Source organism: Uloborus diversus, chromosome 1 (genome assembly GCF_026930045.1).
Source record: "Uloborus diversus isolate 005 chromosome 1, Udiv.v.3.1, whole genome shotgun sequence".
NCBI lineage: Eukaryota > Metazoa > Arthropoda > Arachnida > Araneae > Uloboridae > Uloborus > Uloborus diversus.
This window is the reverse complement of record NC_072731.1, coordinates 229,922,621-229,943,814: the sequence shown is the minus strand read 5'-3', so window position 1 is coordinate 229,943,814 and position 21,194 is coordinate 229,922,621. Positions and strand designations below refer to the sequence as shown.

General features: G+C 33.8%; 1 protein-coding gene across 1 annotated transcript in view; it reads right to left on the bottom strand.

Annotated features, from left to right (window-relative positions):
• Positions 1-20,512, bottom strand: part of LOC129234203 (5'-AMP-activated protein kinase subunit gamma-2-like) — a 192,139-nt gene extending 171,627 nt beyond the window's left edge. Inside the window, exon 1 of the mRNA XM_054868122.1 lies at positions 20,084-20,512. The gene's annotated coding sequence lies outside the window, so the exon portion shown is untranslated. The remainder of the gene's footprint in view (positions 1-20,083) is intronic.
• Positions 20,513-21,194: the final 682 nt, after the last annotated feature.

The following is a 21,194-nucleotide window of genomic DNA, read 5'->3' as shown; positions in this document are numbered from 1 at the left end:
CGTTTTTAAGGCTAAAATTGCGTTTTTAAAATTAAAAGTTTCAAAATGTTGACCGGACACCTTTTGACCTTTTTCCTATCGGATCAAAAAAAAAAAATTTTTTTTTTTTTGCTGTTTTTTGTTTTTTTAATGTGCCCTATAAATCTTTTTTCTGGTTACGTCCCTGTACGCAGGGGCAGAATTCAAGCAAATTTAGTGAGAACTAGACAAAGGAGAAGTGCCTTTTGTTTGATTTTAATATTTTCAGAAATTGTATCTGCTTCAATGATACAAATTAAACGAACGTTTTGGAAACTTAAAGAGAGGAGTATTTTCGTTTTGCAATGACTCTCTATTTTGTGTGTCTATGACTGTATCTATGATACACGAAATGAGGGGGCGCCACAAGGCGCCCCTAATTTTACACAATCGGGGCATTTTATACGATGAGGGGCGCCGCACCTCGCGGTGTCCCTCATTTCGTGTGAATGTCTTCGTATTCCGTCGAAACGAGGGGCTCATTTCGTGGCGCCCGAGGCGATTGCCCCGCTCACCCCCCCCCCCCCCCCCCCGTTCGGATGGCTCTGACATCTTTACTAATAATAAAGCTCAAAGTCTCTCTGTCAGGATGTCTGGATTAGATGTCTGGATGTCTGTGACGCGCATAGCGCCTAGACCGTTCGGCCGATTTTCATGAAATTTGGCACAAAGTTAGTTTGTAGCATGGGGTGTGCACCTCGAAGCAATTTTTCGAAAATTCGATGTGGTTCTTTTTTTTATTCCAATTTTAAGAAAAAACTATCATAAATTACGAAATTATCATAACGTGGAACCGTAACATGGGCACAAGCCAATTGGCGAGATACGAAATTATCATAACGTGGAACTGTAACGTCGGTACAAGCCAATTGGCGAGAAAATTCACCGTACATTTGTAAATATACAGGCAAACCAAAAGACCTTTAATTTTTCTATTACGGGCGAAGCCGTGCGGGTGCCACTAGTTGGTAATAACTAAGAAATGATATTTTTTCAACAGTGGCTTTTGCTTGAGTCTGAACAGGATCTCGAGTTTTTCGCCTGTGCCCTTTGCTTCTTGAGTTTTTTAACCATCCCTTTACGATATGAAAAACATTCTGGTAAGATCAACAAAGAACCTCTTCTCGAAAAGATTATTTATTCAACTTATCAAGGATATTTTTTCAGAGCAAACGTATCATTAGTTGTAATAAAACTGTGATTATCCCTTTACAAAACTTTAATGGGGAAAAATGAAATCACAAGTTCCAGCAACAATGTAAGACGTCCTTGGCAATGACTTTCATCTTTTTTCTGTTAGCAAACAGTCGCCAAAATCCGGTTCTGGGGGGATTACGTTGCAAAGTTGAATTTAGCATATTGTCAGAAATAAAAAAGAGGACTTACAGTCAGTGAGTCAAAGCGTGTATCATATTTCACGAAGAAAGACTGCCGTTAAAAGTCATAAAGGCTGAAAATAAAGTGATAAGTGACATGAAAGACGATAGAGAAAACGAAGTCAACTAATGTAAGATATAATGGGGTCGTTTCCAAAATTTTAAAAGTATTTTTTTCTGTAAGAGCATGCTTAAAAATATAGGATCTGACCATCTTTTAAAGAATTTGTTTAAGTTTAATATTTTTAAAAAATTACTTAAATCGGTGAGCTTTCATTGTTTACATTTCTGTCGTGTGACATCACAAATGATGAAATGCCATTCAGTGTTGCCATTCACGGAGAAAAATATTTAATTCGCATCTTTACTCACGTGTATTGGCAACGATATGGTTGATAGCAAGCGTAGAGAGCAATTTTAATTCGCTGCTTGGTTATCATAACGTGGAAACGTGGTAGAAAGACGCGCCAAATTGCATCATTTGTGACGTCATAAAGACCACGCCTTGTTTTCAAAATCGGACATTTTAAAAAATTAATTTAAAAAAAAAACTGTTGGGAAAATGAAAGTATTTTCTGGGTCCATGTTTTTTTTTAGTCATTCTATCAATTTCAGTAACTAAAAGCAGTACTTTTGACTAAAGGAAAAAACCACATTCTTTTAGAAAACCTGTTATATAACATGGAACCAAATAATTGATGGATGGCATTCTACAAGCAGTGGCATAGCTAGGGTGGACGGAGGGGGTGGTCAACCCCGGGTGGCATACTTTAAGGGGCGGCGATTCAGCACTTTTGTTATGAAAAAAAATCAAACAAGGGAATCATAATTTAAATATATTACTGGAGATAAAAAAAAAAGAAACTCTTCGAAATGTAAGGATTTGGTATGCCTGAACGGTCATTTCACTGTTCAAAGTTTTAGTGAGCCTCTGAACCTTCCTCATTTACTTAACGTCCTGACTTAAATTGTATTTTTAAAACTTAAATTTCGGAAAATATTCCAATAATATCAAATATATTTCTGTAATATACCTACCTCTTTCAGTACATAAATATCAAAAATATATTTCTGTAAAAGTTGTTTCTTTGCCAGTGCTGAGTTAATGCGTGGAAAACAAATTGTTGGCGATTTGTTACCGATTAAAAGCTGACTCCTTACCGTCCCCAAAGGTTAAAACTGACTTCAGTTTTCATCAACGATTTCACGATAGAGAACCCCATCCCTCCAAACGTTACTTTTAACTGAAATTTTTGATGCAAATTCAGAATATTTCTCCGAGATAGGCGCCTGCCCCCCCCCCCGCTTTTTTGTAGGAAGAATACGGTTAGTAAGAATTAGTTTCTATTTGCTTTCTTAAATGAAGTTTTCAATTTTAAGTTCGATTATTTTCAATGGATAATCTATTAGATATGTCTTAATGAAAGGGCGGCAAACAGAGGAACCGCCCCGGGCGACAGAAACTAGCTACGCCATTGTCTACAAGCGATATGCTATGCGTTGCAAAAAAAAAAGGGGAAAAGAAAGGAAAGTTGCTCAAAATGGTAGCATTTGTTTTCGCTGACATGATTTCCATAATGTATGAAGTGCCGTCTGCCACGACTTATGATAACGACCTCTTCCTTACCACCATTTTTTAATCCAAATAAAACACTGGTGAATTTCATCAATGTGTCTGCAAACTATTTTACAGTCATAAAATAAAAAATGGTAAAATTTATAGCCGTCATGTTGAGCGAAAAAATCAGCCAATGGAGCGTTTTTAGTCTGACAGTTACAGGTAGCAAAACCCGATAGGGAAATGAGCAGATAAAAATAACTCCATAAAATTTATATGCATAAAATTAAAATTTGGAATGAATGCAAAGGTGCATTCATTCCGAATTGCCTTAGTAAAATCAAAACCTTTTGGGGAATGTAGGGTAATGACGCTCAACGGTCAATACCTCTCACCCGGATATCTCCAAATAGAATAGAATTAAAAACTCGATGATAAAACTGATGATGTAAAAAAATGTTTTACATGGATTCATTTTTCAAATATAGGCTATTTTAGCATGATTCGATGAATTACTCGCTAAATATCGCCAAAAAATTCAAATGGAAACTAGATTCGAAACGTAATTTATTCGCCAACTTGATGACCATAATCTTGGCGATTTGTCGCCAAATTATAACATTACTTAAGTTTGCATTGAACTTGACACTGATTTGCCCGAAAAAAAGGCCGAATTCTCCAAAAAAAACCTTTTGTCATGTGCATTGTGCACTCCTGGTGTCATGTATGAGTATAGTTTTTCTAAATAGCTATTTCAAGGGCACAGTATCACCTCGCGAAGGTGAAAATATTTTTCTTCCCATGCACAACTTCTTCCCAACCCCCTTTTTTTTTGTTGAAATTCTCCGTTTCCATGAATTTTATAATCCTGCTTTGTCAGCATAGTGGAGTTGCTACAAGTTTAGTGTTTAGTGACAAGAGAAGACTGTTAGCACAAGGAGTAAAGTGTCAGAAGAAATATGAAACAAAAAGCAAACTTTATGCATGTGGGACGAAGTGAGTTGGCGATTCATCGATTTAAAATCTTAGTTGACTTGATAAATGGTTTAAGCTCAACCAGAAGCCATTTATCATAAGATTTACACAATGCGAAAAAAGGATTACTTTATCAGAGATGATTTATATCCGCACATAGTTCTGCCACATTTTTCAAGACGATTTCTAGTACTTTAAACTCTTCACGTGGAAGGAAATAAAGCTGCTTCATTTATCAATTACTAATGATCTAGATTGTGAGGAATATTTCAATGAAAACTATTTTCTGGCGATCAATATTGAACATTTCATCCTAAAAGAGAAAAAAAAATTGTTCCTAGAAAACTTGGTGAAGTGATATTCTTACAAAAGCACGTTCTGGAAAAGCAAGGCTAGAGGTGCAGCAAAGAGGGGAAGGAAGCGGTTGTAGTTGAAACCCGAGTGACCTTGACTTTGAAAGCCCTATAGCCGTTCCTAGCATCCTCCTCTTCGAGCTTTTCGTTTCGCTGCATAATGTCAATCGTAGTTCTTAATCTGTATATGATACCGTAAAACAGTGTTTTTCAACCGGGAGGTGCGGGTCAAAAAAGACCCGCAAACAGGCAAGAGCTTAAAAAAATAAAAAAAAAGCTCGTAGATCAGTGGTGTTTTTCTTCTTCTTCTTTTCCTTTTTTTCTTTCACTTTCTTTTCTAATCTTTTTTTTTTGTGGAGTGTTAAAAACATGTGTTTTTGAACGAACAGGTGAGCTTCTCCCCCTCTTTTTGGCGGAAAAAAAACCTTTCGTCTCGGGGATCATTAAACACTTGAGAAAACATTTTACCAACGACTGAGGGGTTTTTCCTCTTTTTATAAAATAGTAACAATAATAAATTATTTAATAAATATATAAATAAAACTTTACTTGTTGTTAATGAACTGTTACAAAAAAAAAAAAAAATGCTAAGAATAAGGTGAGTACTTATCGTTGTATAATAAAACTACAGTAATTAATATACATTGCTAAAAAATAATTGCACGTAACAAAAGACAATCACAAAATTCACAAAAAAGATGTGATATAGGATGACGGTATTTTCTTTCTTTTTTTTGCAAGGAAAATTTTTTCCCGTGGACGAGCAAAAATCTAAGAGGACCAGTCAAAAGTTCTTTCCTGACCGGTGCAGATCCGTCCAACCACCGGTTGAGAATCTCTTCCGCAAAAGAACGAAATTGGAGAATGTCGATTTTCAACCAGAATCCACTGGAAACATTCGGTCTATCGTCGATGTCCAGTAGTATAATGTTGATATTCACCGGATAATATTGACATTAACCAGATTTCAAACTTTTACATTAACACATACATATAAGGAATGTTATGAACTAGTGTATTCTGGTTACGCCACTGAGCCGACGACGACGAGCTCAGTTCAGATTCAACAGAGCTTACAAGGAACATATTACCAATGCGGCAGATATAATGTTTAATGTCTAATTCCTGTTCCACTTACTGTAACATGTCACGATCAATGGCACCTTACGCGGTTGTGATCCTTTGACATAGGGAAGGGTGGTCCAAAGCGGGTAGGTTTTCGAAGAATGCTCGAAAGTTGTAGTTTTTGGATTTTTACCGCAACAATTTCGGTTTCATTTCCTAGTAGGGTTCTTGAACTTCAAAATTAAAAGTGATTTTTGTATTATTTCAAAACGAATATTAATTTATTATCAAGTATGGCAAGCACTTGAAAAACCCTCTTTGCCCTACAAGGGGGCCCAAAGCAGGTAAGCTTAACTAATTGTGATTTGGTACATTTGACAATCAAATATGAAGTTATAAATGATTAAATTGGTTCACTAGCTACCTGCCATTATAAAAAATATAAATAAAAAAGTTACTTATCAAATTAAAGTCAGTACATTTGTTTATAAAATAAAGAAATAACTGATTAAATTAATTGGCAAATTAATTGCCATCCTAAAAAGTAACTTTTTAAAGCTACCCTTATCCTATTGAAATAGAAAATCTAAGTCAGCACATGTGTCAAGAAATTATAAATAAATACATGATTAATTCCTATACCCACCTTTGCCCGAATGCACATCTTTTATTTCAATAATAATAACCTTAAATTATTAATTAAAAAACGGGACGACCATCGTAGTTTGTAGGTGGAGGGTGTCAGAATAACGTAATATTATTGACAATCGAAAAAATAAGCTGGTCTTCGACTAAGTTACAAAACTTTATTTTTTTTAAAAATGTATCATTTTTTTAAATTTCGCCACGCCGCTTCACTGCTGCTTTAGTGGGACTGATTAAAACTCGGGGGTGTTCGGGTAAGCACGAGACATACGTATGCATCGCCGCTGACACACCCTGTGGGGGCATACGAAGGCCTACCCGCTTTGAGTGACCTACCCGCTTTGGGATAACCCTCCTCTAAAGCTCATAAACAACTTGGCATAGGGAGCAAAAGCACACGATCTTTCATGTAACCTCATAAAAAAAAAATCGCATGGGTTTAGGTCCGGAGAGAGGGGCAGTCACGGTCGAAAACGATTGTCTTCGACAGAACCTCGTAAAATCCAATGAGCAGGGAACACGTTATTGATGGAATGGCGAACTTCTATCAAATAATGGAGAGGTGCGCCACTTTGCTGGAAAATGAACGACCATTGACCATAGCTGTTAAAGCGAGTGAAATATGGACGTGTTGTTCATGAACGAACGGATATAAAAGAATGAATCCTAAAAATGAATGAGTCAGAACGATCTCCTAAAAAAAGGAATGTTCGTTCTTCTGAACGGTGAGAAGTTACGAGCGTTGTATTGATGCACTTGTTTTTTTTTTTTTTTTTTTTTTTTTTTTTTTTTTTTTTTAAATAATTACAATAAGAATCATCTTCTTTCAATCAATCACAAATTTCCTTTTCCTCAATACAGTATAATACATACATATATTAATTTCGAATCATTTTTACTTGTTGCTTTATTCATACTTTTCTTTTAACCGTAGTAATTTTTTCGCAATTTTTTCAGTGTGTTCATTAGTAATATTTTTGTAACTTGTTTAAGCTACTAACAAGATGTTTGGACTTTCCACTTTCACGCATTCTGTCGCCAAAACTATTTCTAAAAATTCGTTTCATCTCTTTTCTGACGTTTTTTTTTTTTTTTTTTTGTTTTTTTTGTTTACTATCTACAACAACCCTACTAACTACCATCTAATATTAATTTGACTTTCTTTTTAACTATCTTGGGGACTTCTAAGTTTAAACTTTACATTCAGTATCCTGAAAATTTTGATGGGGATTATTACTGTCTATTTTTTCCTCATTTTAATGGCTGCTACTTTTTTTTTAATTTAATTTTTATTTTTTTTTAAATTGCAAAATTTGCCATGGAGATGAAGTGTAAAACATGATTAAGTGGATGAAATGTCATCAGTGGATTCATCAACACTGCGCCAGAGAGATCAAAGCAAAGAAAAATCTAATGCAAATCCTGTAAAAATATTGTATTGTTCAAATGTAAATTATTCTATCATGTAGTGGAGAGTGTTGCAACTTGGGACACATTTCATACTTTACTTTTAACTTAAAATACCTCAACATACGTCTATGCAAAATATGTTTTTTAAATTCCGGCAGTTTGAAAATAAAATGTTGCCAGCTATTTAAAGTAAAAGTTCCAAGCTGTCCCAAGGTACAACATCCTATTGTACCTAGTGGTGTTCCCATAGGGTATTATACTCCATATACGCCGTATACTCTCAAACATTTTTTAGACATAGCGTATACCCTCAAGTTTCATAAATTTTCATATTATAACATACTATGTATATGATCACATACACAAATTGTGCGTAATGGATTACTGTTAGTATACCATCAGAAAAAATGATGAGAACATCACTAAATGTGCATTGGAACAAATCCTGTTTTACTACGGGAAAGTCTTCATGATTCAGGAAACAGCCATATACTTGAACCAATTTTGCACCAGAAAACAAAAAAAAAAAAAAAATTCATGGTAATGAATTAAATCATGAATATTTAAAAATGAATTAGGAATAATAAATTCTGAATTATTATTTAACATTAAATGTGTTTAAAAGACTACATAAGATTATAACATTTTTCCCATGTTCCTAAACATATCTTAATACACGCATATGTTGTACCTTGGAACGTGTCCTAAGGTACAAAATTTTTGGCTGTCCCGATTGTGTGATTGTATTAATCACCACGTGGTTTAAGTGAAACCAAAATTATGGTCAATCTAGATGCACCATCATTATTTTCTCATAAGAAAATTATTTAAAATACTTCTCTTTTATAACAAAATAAAATTCAGTTGATTAAATTTACAAATACAATGACAGGATATGAAATAAAAATGAAGAAAATATTAACTTTGGAGTCATGAAATTTTTTTTCTCTCACAAAATCGTCAATTTTACTCATTTGATGCTGATTTTTACTATGTCATCATTTAGTGGTGAAGGTTACTATTAGAGATTACAAAAAGATGGCGGCTAAAAATAGATTCTTAGAAATTAGCAGTGTCCCAAGGTAGAACACTCTCCCCAACTATTACGGTTCAATTTAGACAGTGCATGGTTCAATATAGGCGCATATATTCCTAAACTGGACTTTTGCAACTTTGTTTAAACTATGTTTTAAAAAAAATTATCGTCATACATTTACAAAAAAATATAAGTACCTAAGGCGGTTTCTAATTAAATTTGGCTTCAGATGCCCAATTTTTTTATTTTGCTTCACATCTAGCGAAACAGGCCTCTTGTTCTTAGGGAGACCAATATAGATGTTTTTTCCCTACTTAGTTCAAGAGCGAATATTATTAATGTTTCATAATGAATTAGAAATATTGATTTTATTGAATTTCAACGAAGTGTTGCGTGGTATGAGACACGCTTAAAGTTTGCCAAGGGCGCTAGACCCCACAGGTGAGCCACTGCTTTCCAACCTAATTCGTAACTTTTAAAGGAGTTTAAAAAATACAGATAAGAGTTCCGCTTACCTAAAGTAAACCATATTCCGTAATACTGGTGGGAGCTAAGAAAACGAATGAAGAAGGAAAGGTCGAACCAACTCGGCAACAAAGAGTAGGCAAAACTCAAACAGTAAATGAAAACACCGAAACAGTCATTGGTTCATCTTCAACAGCACTCTAGTTTTCAGAAGTCTAGCTCAAGCGAGTGACACTGTAGTTAACAAATTTATCTTTGAAAACATTTCGAAAAAGAAGCTCCGAATAAGCAATTGCCGAGCGCGGCTTTGGTTTCGCTAATCTGGACATCTTACTGGTTATCCTCATCTGGACTGATAAAACAGATACTTGCCAACTCAGCTTCTTCCTTGAAGATAACACTCTCCTAAATCGCGGAGCAAAGTGGCTATAATTTATGCCAGAAAATAAATACTTTTAATGCATTCATTGAACTCTACTTGTACACCTACGACACACCTGATAAAGTAATCTTAAAATACAAGGTCGCAGATAAAACCTCTCCGTTGGGTTTTAAACATCGGTAGCCTTCATGTGTTTACTCACAGTACTTTTCCAGCAGCAAATTCTATATGTACAACAGGGGGAGTCCCCCGTCATGTGTGGGGTAGCTGAGACGGAAATTTACAAACATTTTGGGTATGGTGCCGTGTGGAAGGCAAAACGCAGTATCTGCAGAAATGAGGTTTTGAGAAATTTGAAGAAATGTGTTTGGTGTTCCATTATCATTTGAGGCAGTGAGAAGCAAAGGGATGTAAGTGGACATTTTCAAGTTTTGAGTAAAACTCGTTTATAAGATAAGGTCCTAGATAAACTTTCATTGATTTTTTTTTCTAAATCATGCTGTATAACAGCAACTACCAGGGCTATTAGTACTATATCCTGCCCCAAGAAAGAGGAGAGGCTCACCTACTATTTGTACTGGTCATCTCCAAATTTTAAATTTTGCCACTTACATCCCTTTGCTTCTCACTGACTGATTTGAACTTTTCGATTTCTTTACTCTTTCGGTACTTTTGTTGTTCTTTTTTTACTTTTGTCATGTGTCATTCTGTATGATGTATTATCTCATCCATTGAAAATTAAAATTTAAAAAGAGATAAAGTACAATAAATGACTACAAAAAAAAAAGAAGGAAAAATTTGCAGATACTGTGCTGTAGCTTCCAACGGCGGTATATTTCTCAAACCATTTACATGGATCTGACGTTTAAGTGCACCTTTTTCCCGAATTTAAAAGTTTAGCTTAAACTTGCTAGATAAGGAACCATTATGTATTATAAAAGGAAGCATTAATTTCCAAAAAAAAAATGTACTTAAAAAATAATGATTTGTACGTGTTGCCGAAACACGTACAAATCATTATTCTTACAATACATTTTTTTTTAATAAAATTGATACTTCATGTAACGATTCATAATGATTCTTTATATTCGAATATATAACAATAAAAAACCAACGTTTAAAATTCTGAGAATATCGTGAAAATATACATAAAAATATCTTATTTGCACGTTTAATCTGAACGTTCTTCGCACGTTTAATCTGCACGTTCTCTGCACGTTTAATCTGCATGATCGCCATTTTTGCAACCATTAGCCCTAGACGTATACTTCTAATTTCTTACTAAACAAAGAGTTAAGATAGTGAAAGTTGGAGAAGATGGGGGGGGGGGGGGGGGAATGAAAAAATACGAAAACTAACTGTTTTTTGTATATGGTCACTAGGTTTATCATATTTAGGAAAACCCCAAGCATGAAAAAAACAACATTAACACAATAAATTCGAAACGTTTACAACCAAAATTCAAGCAGAAATTAGAGTTCAAAATTCCAAGGGACCATGGTGAAAAGGAGATGGGGACATATCGCCCTGACAGATCTACTTGTTTTGCCGAGTCGGGCCAAAAACATTACACTGCCGCCCTTAACCATGTTCTTTCAAGTTTTTACATGGAGTTTAAAAGGAAAAAAAACATCATATAGATAAAAAGTTAACAACATATGTATACAAATTATTTAGGGCACAAAGTTAAAAATTTGCTGCCCTAGTGAAAATAATTTACTTGTGTGTCTTGTGAAGCAAAGAAAAAAAAAGCCAACACCTTTTTAAATTGTTATTTTTAAAATGAAGTATACCTGTCCAGTGCAGGACACGCTTTTAGACAGTCTTTTTAGACACCGCAGTTTTAGCAAAAAATCCTCTACACCGTATTATTGTAAAAAATTTTAAACACATTAAATTTTTTTGTTATTATACGTTTTGAATCACACACTTGTTCGGACGAAAAACTCCACGCGAAAAACCTGTTGCCGATAACCCGTCGTTTTCAAACTGGACGTTTTTCGGTTCACGTTAGGCCGAGATTTCGAGACTCTACTGCATTACTTTTGAGGTGTCACGTGCAGGACAAGTCGTCTGCTTCGCCGTGAAATGACGAAGCAGCATTTAACCGAAGTAAAGTAGGTGCGGGTAATAAGGCCTACCTAAGGGATATTTGATATAAAATGAAAACTATGTATCCGAATCAACAAATTGCAATATTAATTAACACAAGAAACTAACAAAAAAGCACCAGTTCTGCAGAAAACAAGCATGAAATAAAACATTTTTTAAAACTTGTCATTAGGCCTTATTATACTATGGTAGGATAATAAGGCCTATAAACTTAAACACTCTTAAAAAATCAAAATAAGCTTCTAATGTTGATAACTGAGATCAATTGCAATATATATGCATTAGTCATGCTTAAAGTCTTCAAAATGACAAAAAAAAATCTTTGTTTGCCAACCGTCAGGTCACTCAACATTATCTTTATCATAGACTGTCACAGCGACGCATTCCTTATGATACCACTTGCCGTATTTTAGATATAGCTCATGTCATTCATTTTACATTCCCAGAAGTGTGTGACAGTGCCAAATAGCATCGTTTTCTTTAGTATCATTTCCTTCATTGAGGGTATACGTCTTTTTTAATTTCTTCTCTATCTTGTTTCTGTCAATCAAGTCTTTGATGACTGGGGTCCTCTGATAATTAATGGCTTTTCTTCTAACAAATTGGTGGGTTTTTTCCATAACTTTCTGTGGTGTAGGCATAAGTTCCTGAAAAGCTGTACTTTTTAATGGAGCGAACCACACATTGTCTTTTTCATCGTCCGAACTAGAACGGTAAACCATGTGGCAAAAATTTTCAGAAGACCTGCTTGGGGTACTACTATAACACTGAACCAATTAGTAAACAGTCGTAACTTCTTATAAACATCCATAATATATTGAGAAATATTTAAAATAAGATTTAAGACTGACAAACATTGCCTAAATGAATCGCGTCGTACTAATCGCAGCAAGTGAGCAACATGTCGCGACCAGTATTAAGTGCCATCTATGAGTTTTAACTACCCACGAGTGCGTCCTTGAGTGGACACGAACATTTTAAATTGTATTTTTGTTGTTTAAGCCTTATCAGCCGACAAGCCTTAATACCCGCACCTACCTTATATGTCCTTCATAATACTTTTTCAGAAACATTTTACACAGAACGTTTCAGTTTTCAAAGCAATAGAAACACTCAAAAGTGAAAAGTGGTAGTATTTTATTACCACAGTTCTGTTTCAAGGGCATGGAAAAGGTGTATGAACAACTTCAAAATTCGTGCTTGGAATTCGTAATGAATGTTTGTGCTTTTAAGAGTGTACGACACACAATTTATATTTCAAGCTTTCTCTTTTTTTCCTAAGAACATATGACAGAGAGAAATTTATGTTAATCGAGTCATGTGAGTTTCTTGTTTTTGCATTTTTTATGAAATGTTCTTCATGGTCTGAACCTGAATTGAGAAAAATTAAAAATACTGTTCAGCATTCTTCATTTAAATTATTACTTTTTAGTATTAACGCCCCTACAAGCGCCTTTCATGCACTAAAATTCAGAAATACGCCTCAAAAATCTGATCAAGTGTATTTTATCTCTTTGTGCTTGAAATAAAAATTTAGCGTTGCGTAAAATGGGGAGGAAAAGCAATTGAAAATAAAGTTTGAAATGTCGAACCTCCAAAATATTAAAAATCAAAATAATACGCAGTTCTTCTCTCCCAACCATGTTCCATTTCACAAATATATTCTCTGTTTCATTTATATGGATTAGTTATTGCGAGATACATCACATCGGAAAGAGTTTTCTCTTTTTAGTTGTCTATAGATTATATTGCAGAAAACTAAACAATTTTTTTTTTCAGTTTACTGTTAAAAAAATATTGAGTGTTTCTAAAGTTTTCTCTAAAAAAAACATGAGTCTTTTTTATCATGGTCCTCTTCTAAGATTATATGAGCCTGCATTATAGTGCCCGCTCTAAATAACTCTTTGATTTAAAAAAATACAACTTTACTTTAAACATGTTTTCAGTATGCATTTCAAGTCGCTATAAGTATTTATAATCTTTCAATATAATTTGAATTTTACTTATAATTTGTACAATTTTTCCATGTCATTTCGTAAGTAGTAAGAAATATACTAAAACAATAATTTACAATTATATTTCCTTTTCTCTTCATTACATCCTTTTTCTTTTTTGTGTGCGCATGTTAGAAACTCTGAAAATTTTTACAAATTTATGTATTTAACTCGCATTAACTAAAAATAACAAATTTTCAATTTTTGTCTTATTCACTGGGAAAATTTAAAAATGTTAGGAAATATTTCCAATTAATCTGATTTGATGCTTTTTTTTTGTACTTTAAATGTATAAGGTATACATTTATCTCTTTTCATTACTCATTATCATTTATAAATTTTATTATTAGTTATTTTTTACAGTTCATTTATTACCTAAGTTATTAATTTATAAATACACTTAGAACTTAGTTCCAACATTAAAGCATTTTTTAAAGCTTATTATTCAGGAATATAAATTAAAAAGTTCGACGTTTCAGAACATCGATGTTTTTTTAATTTTTTTTCAATGTCGCACCATAAGATTACATAGTCTCATTATGAATACAGCAGACCCTCGTTTTGCGAGGGGGTTACGTTCCACGGAAATGCTGCGTAAATTGAAACCCAATAATAGTGTTAAAATAGGGGTTTGGTTCCGTAGATAACAAAATACTTCATTCTAGTGATGACTAATTGTATGATAAATTTACTGTGTACTTATATCGACTTTTATGCACAACATGAATAAAGAAAACATAAATTAATTTCGTGGTTTGTTTATAAAGAGGAGTTGGCTATGATAGGCTTTTGGCAGTCATTAAGATTTTTTCTGTGTAATTCTTTGAAGAGCAATAACGCATCCATGATCACTTGCGTCATTTCCATGATAGAATCTTCCTTCCCTAACTAATCAGAAAGATCACTTCTATTGTCTAGGAATGGCTCCAAATTTTCAATATGAACGTTTTTGGTTGTGCGTCACTGACGTCGGTATCCTCGTTGGTTTTGGCCTCCTGTGTCACTCCTAAAAGCTCTTCTTCCAGTCTTCCAGTAAGTTCTGAACTGTGTGAGTTTAATAACTTTACTTCTGAAAAAAAACTCTGAAACCAATCGCATAAAATGCCTCCAGTGGCCCAAGCTTGATTATTAGCACACCAAAATGCAGTTGATTACGCGTAATCTGCAATCATTAGGAGTTTGAATTTCGAAAGAGGGGACAATTTTATCTGTTTGCATTGCAGCATCCGCATAAAACCGAAACTCATCCGCGTAAGATAAAATAAAGGTGTCAAATCTTAAACCGCGTATAATAGAAACCGCGTAAAATAAACCCGCGTAAAACGAGGGTCTACTGTAAACTATCTGTGTAAAACTATTTTTCCTGCATTAGAGCGAATAATACAGAAAAAAAAAAAAAATCGCGTGTAATTTGTTTGCCGCATTGAAGCAGAATTGTGGGTTCATTATTAATTTTTCAAAAAGATTCATTTTAAAAAGTAATATTGATACTGAATGAAAATTATTAAACAAATTTTTTCTTGTCCCCTCCGCAACGTATCTTCAATATTTTTTTGAGGGCATCCGTTTATAACTTTTCTTCGATTTAATTTTCATGTAGGAATGTTGTTAACCTTCCTTATGCACCAGGAAGAAAAATTAAACCTGGAGAAACAGTAATAGTTCAAAGTACGTATAAGTGAAAAAACAATAAAATTTCTCCTCCATAGCGAAATTATTTTATTCGTGGTTTGATTTATTTCACACTTACATTGCTTTTACTTCCTTTTACAAAAAAAAGGAAGTATTGTATTCGCGAAAAAAATTTCACTCAAAAATCGACCTTAATTTCCATTTTGATCACCCCCGAATGAATGTTGAGTTTTTTTTTTCAACCCGACCACACGTGCGATCCACACATACCTAAGAACATATTGACGCCCGAAATATCCATTTTGACGATTCCCGAGTTAATTACAATGAGTTTTCTCGTGACGTATTTATGTCCGTATTTGCGTATATGTACGTATGTACGTATGTACGTCGTATAACTAAACAACGTAAGTCCTAGAAAGTTGAAATTTGGTGCGTAGACTCCTAGTGGGATCTAGGTGTGCGCCTACCCTTTTGATTGCATTCGGGTGTTTCTAAAGAGGTCTTTTGCGCTTTTTTTTGGGGGGGGGGGGGATCATTGTTAACTTCGATACAAACTCAAGTGGTGTTATGATTTGGCGGAAACTTGGCGATATATCGCCAGTCTTTTGGTCGCCAAGTTTTGTCGCCAACTTGGCGACAAATTTGGCGTTTTTTTTTTTTAAATCTGGTTTAAATTTGCTTACTGTTAGTGATATTTAGAGAGTGAACTATTGAATCACATTAAAAATGCCAATAATGGGGAAATAACATTAAATTGGTGCAAAAGGAAATCATGTGATGCACACATCAGCTCATTTTTAGTCTCGTTTTTGACTGTTTAATGCGATGACACAAAATCAGTATTCGCCCTGGTTGTCACCTACGACAACTACGCCACTGCAATTTAGTTTCTTAGGGGCTGTCCATAAATGAAGTTGCCTTTTCCATCAAACTTGTCCCCCCCCCCTTATCACCAAAGGTCACACTTAACCTTACCCCCTCCCTTGTCACATGTAACGCATTTTTTCATCCTATTCTTATAAAAGATGTGGTGTCACTCATTGTTACCCACTTGCCCCCTAAACCCTCAAAGTGTGACGTCATTTGCGAACTGCTCCTTATTGCAATTTCAGATCTCAATGTTCAATGTTCTGATTTATTAGAGTTCTTTTCATGTAATATTTAGAAGTGTGTACAAAGAAATTTATGCAAAACATTACATTTTAGAAATATAAAAAAACATAAAATAAAAAACACTTGTAGAGTATAGAGCATAAAAATTCGAAAAGCGAAAAAAAAAATTTTTTTTTTCAAAAAATTGAAAAAAGAAAAAAAAAACTATGTTTCAAAATCTGGCCGTAATATTTGATTGGATCTCTCCCTCTCCCTACTTTTTTCAAAATGTATGAAATTTTAAAAAATTTCACAGCTTAAAATTCTGTTAGGTTTGTTTTTATTGCTGCGAATTCGTAAACAATGATGTAGCGTAGTATTTCTTAATTTCTTTGATAATGAAACCCATTTTAATATCTACTTTTTCACGAATCCCTAGTTTACCTTTAATAGTTGAATGCATCATTCAAAAATGACTTGCTTGCAATAAAAACGAAAAAAATATTCTAAACAATACTTATTGTCATCAAAAAGTAACACATAAAAAAATAATTAAGTTAAATGTCATTTCAACTAATATTTCGTTCTCTTGTTCTTGTACTAATAAAGTCCCAGATCATACATTGACAATAATTGAGTTTTCAATCCGCAATTAATTTTAATGTTTTCTTTTCTACTGTTAATTCGGAAAATCCTGATTGAATGCTTTTCTCATGACTTATTTCAGTAGAGTTTTAAATGAAAATATTTGTAATCTAAAAATGGAAAGCGGAACCCTTTGTTGATCTCCATGAAACCCTGGGGTTCCGCGGAGACCCTGAGGTAGAGCATCAATTCCACAATGGTCTTTGGTTTAGGTTCTATTTTCGTTTTTATCTTTGTTTTCAGTTTATTAGGGGAGACTGAGAACAGTTGATCCCCCCCCCCCTTTTTTTTTGTTGTTGAAGCTTAAAATATTTATCTGAATCAATGGAACTAAACGATTTTACGTTACACATTTAGAATATGTGTAGCCCATTAAAATGCTATGCTGCTTTTTTTATGCATTAAAAAGAATAATATATTTCAAAGAAAAACTAAGGGTAAAAAGTATCGGGTGTCCTTCGTTCAAGCAGGGCCTACGTGAGATCATTACAGCCTAGTCGGAAACTAGGGGAGCCCGAGGAGGAGTATAAATTTCAGGAATTTTATTGGGGGAGGGGCGGCTCTGCCTTCACGGAGATTTGATACCAGGGGACAAGTGTCCTTACAAGTGTTTAAACACAAGTCTAACATTTCTTTTTGCTACCTGTTAGTTATTTATTCAAGAAAAAATTCAATTTTTCGTATCAAATTAAGAAATGAAGCAAAATACACAACAGCTATGAAAACTAATGTTTTACAAACATCATCAGCTCTGTAATAGCAAAATACTAACATTGCTAATGAACTCGTGCCTTTTCATTAGTCTTGATGAAGTATTCAGTGACAACTGAGAAGAAAATATTAAACACACTTCAACTTTAATATATATACTTAAAATGACGAGCAAAATTGCTATTTTTATGTCATAAACTATAACAATATTTCAAAGTTGGCATCAATAATCAACTGCAATGAGTGGTTCGCTAGAAAAGGAAAAAATATTAATTCCCAAGTTTTAACAGTGATAAGCCATCAGGGCGCTAGTTTAGTCGCCGTAGGTGGCTCGTGCAATCCGCCTGCGGCAGACTGGTGTACACCGACACCGGCGGTACACTTCGGGCGCCTCGCTCCCTTTTTTCCGCTTACGACGACATGAAAAACACATTTGTCAAATTTCGTGCAAGTTGGTGTTAATCAAAGTCATTTTACAATCGTTATGCAGCATGTTCCTTTTTTTTTTTTTTTTTTTTTTGGACGTAGAATAATTTTTATAAAATATTTCAAGCAATGACAGTAAATTAGAAGGTTCGTTGCCTTCCAATCTCAAAGCACGTCAAACGATTTTTTCAATGGAGCAGACGCTTTCCATTGTGTTCATTAGTAGTAATATTTCTTATTTTCACGCACAGAGATACATGTGACAACAGTGCAACTTAAGGGGTCTGCCTACGTTAGGAGTAATAATATTTTTTTTTATTCAAATATTGACTGGCCGTACATTTTTCTTTTGAAGACTAATTTAAAGTTGGGAAAAAATTATTTTGTTATATATATATATATATATATATATATATATATATATATATATATATATATATATGGATAATTAGAGCAAAAAATAAGCTAATTTTGCAGTTGAAGCCAAAAACTCTATATTCATTTTAACTCAATATATTTAAAAATCCTTTCTAATCTAAGTTACTGTATTACTTACTAGTGTTCTGAACTAAAATTTTCATACTAGTTCCAAAATTAAGAAAAAGCATGGCTTTTTTTTTTTTTTTTTTTTTGAAATTCAGATTTTCTTCCGGCATCCCCTCAATATTTCACAATAAAATGCCAGAAGAAATTTTAAATATTAACATAGATCTTAGATAGTATTCAAAAGCAATGTGAGAAACATTATTCAAAAAAATGTGGTTGATAGGTATAAAACTTTTTAAGTTATGAGATTTGCCACAAATGAAAATATTGAAAAAAGCAGTTTTTCAGAAAACGCACTGATTTTTCTTATTTTAATACCGATGTATTAGACAATTTTTGAGGCTAAAATTCTAAATGTCAGCAGTTTATACATTCTTTGACCAGGCTTGTCAACATGTTTCCTTTTTTTAAAGCGTTTCCTTTTTCCTGGATTTTGGGATCTTTGGAGTTTTTAAGTTCAACTTCCGGTTCTTACGATATCACTTCCGACATTACTTAATAGGCTGTAACTTCGTTTCTAAATATTGTAGAAAACGTTTTTGCCGTCCTTTTTCAGAATAGTCTTAAAAAAAATTTATTTATTATTTTTTAATGGGCATTTTCGTTTAGGCAAACCTCTTAACAACAAAATAGACGTTTTATGACCCGTAAAAGCAAGTTAAATTATAACCATAGTTTTTAGTAGGTACGCTGTTGTATTTGACGGATTACTTTGATTGACTGCGGCATTTCTAAATCTAGGTCGAGCCTTCTAATTTTAAAATTTTAAAAAATATTTTTGCATAAGCTCTGAAAGTCTTACGAGCTTCAAAGAAATTTCATTGTTCAAAAAATTTTTTTAATTGCTCAAAAGTTTTTAAATTAAAAAGGGAAAAGCTGCAAAAATCTTTGAATATTCTGTGTTAACAGCCCCTAGGATGAACCTTACGTGAAGTACAGATACAAAGAAATATTTTGACGTAATTGTCATTAAATATTTTGGGATATTTTTCAATTAATTTTCAGGCTATAATTTTAATGGATGCTACGTCAATAATTGTCATCAAAATATCAATAAAGAAAAACTAATAATAAATGAAACAAATAATGAAAACACATACAATAAATAAATAAATAAAATAAAAATCATTTAAATATTATTATCAGTAAATATTAGGTAAAATATTTTGACTAATTTTGATGCCACAATTTTAATTTGATATTGCGTCAAAAAAATTGTCACAGATTATAAATAAAAAAATAATAAATGAAAATAATAATAATAAAAAGTACATAAAACAAATAAATAAACAAATGCAAATACCAAAAAAAATGCATAAAACAAATTAATAAACAAGTGCAAATAACAAAAAAATACATAAAACAAATTGATAAACAAATGCAAATAATAAAAAATACATAAAATAAATAAACGAGTAAATGAAGTTTTAAAAAAATCTTTCTTAAATCTGATGCCAATATTTTCTCGTGTGAACTTACTTTGAAGGGAAATCATACATCAAAATCAAATTTTTATTTTCAAGTTTATTTCTCAAAATTAATAGTTAATTTTTCTTTTCAAATCGATTGCATTGTCACGATAATGAATTCGGAAATCCAACCATTAGAAACAAATTTTAAAAAAAATCGCGTTACTTACCAGAAGGACTCGCACGACAATTCCGCTAGAGTCGCCACCTTCGCTTGTAGGTAACAGTCCCGGCAAAGCAGAAACAGAACACAAAACACACCTTCCGAAGGTCCCAGTTATCAGTCCGTCTTCAGCTAATTCCTACGGAGTATCAACACAAGAACTGCCGCTACACGCCACAGAAAAAAAAATCGAACGCCACAGTCACATCCTCCCAGCTCTAGAGGAGGCGGGAAAATGATTAGGAAAAACAAACCGAGAGAGAACTTGATGATTTTTAATCGCGGGCAGAGAAAAAAACGAATGCAAAATCAAACCACTGTCCTGGTGGAAACTTGCAGATGTTTCCTCTCTAAACACGAGAGATAGATACGGATCAACATTCGGCAAACAATCTTACAGCCGCGCAAGTGTCGGTGTGTGGCTGCGGATGCACGTGGGATATACGCTCCTTCTCGCAGGAGAAGCGACACACCTACCGAAAACAGCCGATCCACGGAGCATGCGCGGTGGCTGGATTTTGCTCAGCTAAGTGGCCGTGCTCTCGCTTTTCTGGAGTACGTAAATTTCATTCTCCATCGTCGTCGAGTTTCTCTGGTTGACCTGCATCTTTGCGAAATCACCGAGCACTTTCACCAAGAGATTCGCTTTTGTGTCTCTGCTGCCCGATGTGATCTAGTTTACCTCGCTCACTTGTTCGTTAGTTCGTAATTTTTTTCGATATCGCGACTTATCTTTTGTTTTCGTTAATTTCTCTCCGCTTACGTAACCGATCTTTTCAATCGATTAGTAAAAGATATCTCTTTCTCTCAGATACGGTGCTGTATTATTCGTAAAAGAAACAGGAGCAAGGCCTTATACAAGGGGGGTGGATCTTAGGGTTCAACCCCCCTCCCCCCCCCCCACCAAATAGTTCGGTTTGACATTTAAATGTTCGTTTATATTTATTGTTTTTCCAAAAAAATATTGTTCCAAAACTCAAATGTCTTTTATATGAATCATTAATTGCATAAAACGCTTTCATAAAAAACAACGCGACGACATTAACAATTAAACATTAGTACAACTTTCTTCATAGTTTGTTGGTTCCGCATGCCGCATGAAAGGTTTTACCCCCCCC